The sequence below is a fragment of the Coptis chinensis genome, chromosome 9 (genome assembly GCF_015680905.1).
Source record: "Coptis chinensis isolate HL-2020 chromosome 9, ASM1568090v1, whole genome shotgun sequence".
NCBI classification, from domain to species: Eukaryota; Viridiplantae; Streptophyta; class Magnoliopsida; order Ranunculales; family Ranunculaceae; genus Coptis; species Coptis chinensis.
In genome coordinates this window covers 51091265-51097827 of record NC_141464.1, presented here as the reverse complement: position 1 = coordinate 51097827, position 6563 = coordinate 51091265, and the positions used below count along the sequence as shown (strand labels likewise).

The window sequence follows — 6563 nt, the reverse complement described above, 5'->3', positions numbered from 1 at the left end:
TTAAGAAAAGTTTAGTTTTTCTCCATCACACTTCTACTCTTCAAAGATCTAATATGAACAACTTCAACCCATACAAACCACAAGACATACTTCATTGGTTGGCTGAGCTCTTTCAAGTCTCAGGTTATAGATATTCTTTTAGTGGCATTGTGAATGTAGTGAAGAACAAAAGCTCTCTTGTCCAAGACCTTTGGATTGCGGCTGTGATCAATTTGCTAGTTCAAGTTTGGAAAGCAAGGAATAAGATGAACTTTGAGGATATGCATGTGAACAAGTTCTTCATGAAGAAACAAGTCCTCAAAAGCATCGGGATTGCGGGCATGTTATCTCATGGATTCATGTGCAATGACCCATTGGAGCTTACTCTTATGCATAATAAGCTCAATGTCAGGCGTCGATTTAGACCCTCTTCCATCATTAAATAGGTATCGTGGATACCGCCAGATTGAGATGTCATAAAAATAAACAAGGATGGGTCTTCTCTAAGGAATCCGGGATGTGGAGGTGCTGGTGTGATAAGTAGAAACAGTGCAAATGAAATTGTATATGTTTTTGCTCAAGGGCTTGGAGTTGTTACTAACTTCAAAGCAGAGAGTATGGCCATTATACTTGCAGTTAAGATTGCAGCACGACACAGATAGATAAAAATATGTATAGAAGCTAACTCTTCCACAACTATTTGTTCCTTTAAAGAGGATAAGGTACCTTGGCAACTGAGGCAGAGATGGGTCAAGGCAACCAACAAGCTTTAGGAGGTTAGGATTACACATGTATTCCGATAAGCGAATTTCGCTACTGATGCAACAGCAAAAAAGGGATCACCCTTGCCCAAAGATGTGTCGTTATGGAGTAGTAGTAGGCTTGAGTTTGTAAGAGTTATAGAATGTCCTCATATAACTTACTTTAGGTTCACCTGAATGTTCTAATGTTGTAAAGGGATCCTCCCTACACTCTGTAACATTCTTCTCTTCTATATAATACACCTTACTTGTGTGCGAAAAAAAATAAAAAATGTCGTAGTACCAATGTACGATACCCAAAAGGTATATAGGTGGTGCTGTTGTTTTGTTTTCCAAACTATTTCAACCATTTGATCTCTAATGGAGGGATTGTTATTCAAGTTGAGATATCCGAAAAATCAGTATATTATTTTATTATAGGGATGTTAAGTACCTATAACACCCCCCCCCCCCAACCCCAACACACACACACACACGATGCAAGATGAGCTAAGTGCCAATATGCATATAATATGGTAAGTTGATCAGGATTCTGATTTATACTAAGCTTCACATAAGAGGTGCAATATGTTTCTATGTATCTTAGACTTAGTTATTAATTTATGCCAAGATACGAACATGTCTTCGCTTAGCTGCCCAATTAAGATCCATTTTAGTAAACTATTGCATTAACTTTGCCTTTTATTAAAAGTTGACAATTGGACATTAAATACTTTAGAATAAGATTAGATAGACAATCAAGTGATCCTATTTTATGCAATCAATGGAGTTGAAAAAAGTTGTATAGGGGTCAACTTTTGTGGTAGCAGTGTAGCACTGCACATAGCAAATGTTAAAGTGAAAAAGAAAGAAACAATGTACTTGGTATAAGGTGCATATATTTATCACCAATATATTCTTGACACATATCATTGTCGTTGATTAATTAACGCATGTAAACCTATTAGATCGTAGCAACGAGGCAACCCAAAAGGTGTGAGTTGTACATAGAGCACCAAAGGTCAATCACCTCATCAACGGATCGGAACACTTAATGTCGTCATTTAATAGGCTACCAATGGGGCATCAAAGGTCATCCATGAGGACCGGGTTCAAAGGACAAGTGGTGTTCCAAGGACAAGAGGAAAAGACATCTTCTACATTCTCTACCACCATGGAAACTTCTAAATCTCTATATAACTACATTTGACTTGATTCTAGGTCGTTCGATGAATGAAATAGATATGTAGACAGCTGCACATAAGAAGTACAGTCAATACTATAAATCAAACCATTTTGGTAAGGTAAAGGAGAAAGGAATTTTATGCATTTACACATGGTGCTTTAATTCACATGATAATAAATAATTCCCATAGGAAACCACCATGTAATTACTAAAATGTTCCTCAAACATGAGCAAGCAAGAGACTCCAATATCTTTTACTATAATCATCTATTTTCGTACAGGCCGATTTCACCATGTTGTGGCAAGTTTTGCATTTGAAGATTGAAATCTAGAACACTGGGACTAGTGCACAACAAACCCATGTTGCACAAAAATACAAAGAATGCAGCAATACGAATATCATGGTTCCAAAAATCTTCTCTTGAACAGAGAACACGCATGATTTTATTATTTCATCACAGAAAGATAGTATTACTTCAAATAGTTTCAGACTTCTTCACAAAGCAATTGTACAACAGTTATCATGTGGAACGACTCCACAAGAGATAGCTTCAAAGTTTCTAGTTTACGAGAAACACAGTCCATTGTAGGTCGAGATTCAGGACTAACATTTACGCATGTAAACGCCAATTTTGCGCTTACCAATACTTCCTTGACGAGCTCCGTAGTGGGAGGTTGAAGACGTTTGTCCAATATATCCATCAACAAAACATTTGATCCACTTGTAGAAGATGATGTAGCAAGAGATGATAAAAATTCACCAGGATGATTTCCCATTATCACTTCAAGTGCTAACACTCCAAAGCTATACACATCACATTTTGCAGTCAACCTCATTGTGAAAGCCAACTCTACATGAATTTTTTTTATTGAAACGTGGTCAGATATTTTAAAAGAAACTAAATTGCATATTAGATAGAAAACCATAAATTCACCTATGAATCGAATGTAAATAGTGAACAAAAGAGAAGGAAAGATTTACCTGGGGACAAATAACCATACGTTCCGGCTGGTGCCGTCCAATTGGAAGAATCGGGCATTAAATCTCGAGCAATACCAAAATCAGCAACACAAGCATCATATTCTGAATTCAACAAAACATTTTTGCTCGAAATGTCTCAATGAATCAATGGTGGTGTGCAACCATGCATGTAAGACAAGGCATTAGCTACACTTTTGATGATGTCTATCCTCTTCTTCCAATCCAAACCAATTGCTTCCTCTACATTGCTCAAAAGTTGGGCTAAATTCCCCCTTTCCAGATACTCATATACTAAAAAAGAGTGTCGAACATGTGAACAAAATCCATAAAGTTTCACAATGCTTTGATGTCTTAGTTCTGTTAATGCATGTACCTCAGTTTGAAATGATCTTAAATTGATCACTTCATTATCCTGTGCCGGGTGAATTTTCTTTACAACCACTATTTGTCCAGTTGACAAAACCGCTTTGTAGACGCTTCCATATCCTCCCACCCCAATGCAGTACTTCTCGTTAAACCCCTCTGTTGCTTCAATAACGTCTTTATATACTATTCTCCCATTGTAATTCCAAATACAAAATAAATTGTTACATGTTGCTCTTGTCATCACTTCCTCTTCAACTCTTTTTTTCTTATAAAACATGGAACAAGTTCCAACGATTACAATCAAAAGAGAGAACAATCCCACAAAACAAATAATGATGATCTTGATTAGTTTAACTCTTCCCTTTACACCTTTGCTTATTTCAGAAGATCTGCAAGGTGACAAAGCTTTAGCGTGACCGCACAAGCCTTTGTTGTTAACAAATGCTTCGGTTGAAGCCTCGCGGAAAGCATTGCAATCAGGAACCGGACCTTCTAATGCATTGTAAGATATATCAACTGTCAAGCTTAGCATTTCTGCCAATGAATTTGGAATTGAACCAGAGAACATATTGTGTGACAAATTCAAGTTCTCCAAGTTACGCATTTGAGCAAAGGAAGGTGGAATAGAATTAGAAAATGTATTCTGGCTCAGGTCGAGCAACTCTTGAATGTGAACCAGATTGCCTAATTCAGATGATATGCTTCCATTGAATTTATTTTTATGCAACTTCAGATGATGCAATCTGGAGCAATCACCAATTTGTTTTGGTATTGTCCCACTCAAATTGTTGGTGGACAAATCTAGTGTCTCTAGACGACTTAAGCTTCCAATCTCGGTAGGCAAATTGCCATAAAGATGGTTATCACTCAAGTTGAGATTCACTAACGAAACCAAGTTCCCCATTTCTTTTGGAATCTCTCCTGTGAATTGGTTTGATGATAAATCAAACATTCCTAGATGAGTCAAGCTTCCAAACTCACGAGGTATGGTACAAGTGAGTTTGTTGTTAGTGATTTTAAAACTCGTTAGATTTTTGCATTCACTCCAATTACTTGAAAGATTGCCGTACAAGTTGTTGTTACTCAAATCAACGAAATTAAGATTTGGATGTATGCCAAATGAATTTGATATGTCTCCCGTGAGTTGGTTTCCATCTAGTCGAAGTCGAAACAATCTTAGACAATTTTTCAAGTTGGGGATGGGACCAATTAGATTATTGGAATTTGCTGTGAAATTTTGAAGTTGTCCACCTTCACATAGTTGTTGTGGCAAATAACCAGAAAAATTATTAAAAGATAAAATAAGTTCAGTCAGTTTCATTTTCGCTAATTCTTGAGGTATAGAACCAGAAAGGTTATTAGACATGAGATTGAGCAAGGTTAAGTTTTGTAAACTACCGAATGAAGAAGGGATTGAACCGCTGAGATGATTTGTACTAAGATCTAGTTCCGCAAGAGATTTCAAGTTTCCAATTTATGAAGGAATGGAACCAGAAAGTTCATTCTTATAGAGGTACAATAGGGTTAAGTTTTATAAACTACCGAATGAAGAAGGGATTGAACCGTTGAGATGATTTGTATAAAGACTTAGTTTCGCAAGAGATTTCAAGTTTCCAATTTCTGAAGGAATGGATCCAGAAAGTTCATTCTCATGGAGGTACAATAGGATTAAGTTTTGTAAACTACCGAATGAAGAAGGGATTGAACCGCTAAGATGATTTATACCCAAATCGAAGTGTACAAGAGATTTCAAGTTTCCTATTTCTGAAGGAATGGATCCAGAAAGTTTATTGTCATAGAGGGACAATAGGGTTAAGTTTTGTAAACTACCGAATGCAGAAGGGATTGAACCGCTGAGATGATTTGTACGAAGACTTAGTTCCGCAAGAGATTTCAAGTTTCCAATTTCTGAAGGAATGGAACCAAAAAGTTCATTCTCATAGAGGTACAATGTGGTTAAGTTTTATAAACTACCGAATGAAGAAGGGATTGAACCGCTGAGATGATTTGTATAAAATTCTAAGTCTACAAGAGATTTCAAGTTTCCAATTTCTAAAGGAATGGAACCAGAAAGTTCATTCTCATAGAGGTACAATAGGATTAAGTTTTGTAAACTACAGAATGAAGAAGGGATTGAGCTGCTGAGATGATTTGTACGAAGACTTAGTTCCACAAGAGATTTCAAGTTTCCAATTTCTAAAGGAATAGAACCAGAAAGTTGATTTTTTTGGAAGTACAAATATTTTAGATTGGTCAAATTACCTAAAGAATGTGGAATTGGACAAGTGAGATTGTTTTGATAAAGAGCTAGGTTCCCAAGAGACCTCAAGTTTCCTATTTCTTGTGGAATTGAACCTGAAAATTGATTTGAAAAGAGGGATAGATAGTTTAGGTTTCTCAAATCACACAAACTAGAAGGAATGGAGCCAAAAAGATGATTTTCACTAAGATCCAGTTCCGCAAGAGATTTCAAGTTTCCAATTTCTGAAGGAATGGAACCAGAAAGTTCATTCTTATAGAGATACAATACGGTTAAGTTTTGTAAACTACCGAATGAAGAAGGGATTGAACCACTGAGATGATTTGTACTAAGACTTAGTTTCCCAAGAGACCTCAAGTTTCCTATTTCTAGCGGAATTGAACCTGAAAATCGATTTGAAGAGAGGGATAGATAGTTTAGGATACTCAAATCACACAAACTAGAAGGAATGGAGCCAGAAAGATGGTTTTTCCCGAAATCAAGCCTTTGGAGACTTGTTAATTGGCCCATTTCCCATGGTATTTCTCCAGAGAAATTATTGGCGAAAAAGTCGATGTAATTGAGTTTGGAAAGTTCAGTAATTTGGACTGGAATGGCTCCATAGAGTGAATTGAAACTGAGGTCCAAACCATTAAGATTTGGAAGGTTTGAGAATGGGAAACTGTGAAGCGTACCTGCCAAACTTATGTTTGATAGGTTAATGTCCACAACCTTTCCTGCCTTGCAAGAAATGCCGAACCAGTGGCGGCAGTGATGAGAAGAATTGGCATGACTAGGAGGGAGTACCCATGAAGATAGTGCAGAAGTGATCTCGCCATGAAGGCTATCTTTCCAATTGAGAAGTGCATGGGCTTCTTCACTGGGACTAGTAGAAGAAGAGTTAACATTGAAAGAAGAAAACAACAGTAAAACTAATAAGACAAGAAAAGAGACCAGCAGTTTCATGTGATACGAAGCCATGAACTTGTGATGATGGGGTTGTGAGTTTCACTGGCTTGGCTACGTGATAGACGTGAAGTTTATGCTCTATATATAGTGCTGGAAGATCAC

General features: G+C 36.9%; 1 pseudogene across 1 annotated transcript; it reads right to left on the bottom strand.

Moving 5' to 3' along the window:
- Positions 1–2132: 2132 nt before the first annotated feature.
- On the bottom strand, positions 2133–6563 carry LOC147476548 (uncharacterized; annotated as a pseudogene). Its single transcript, XR_015209772.1, has 3 exons — positions 4770–6563; positions 2888–4727; positions 2133–2756 (listed from the first exon to the last, which is right to left on the bottom strand). The product of XR_015209772.1 is annotated as an uncharacterized LOC147476548 (transcript).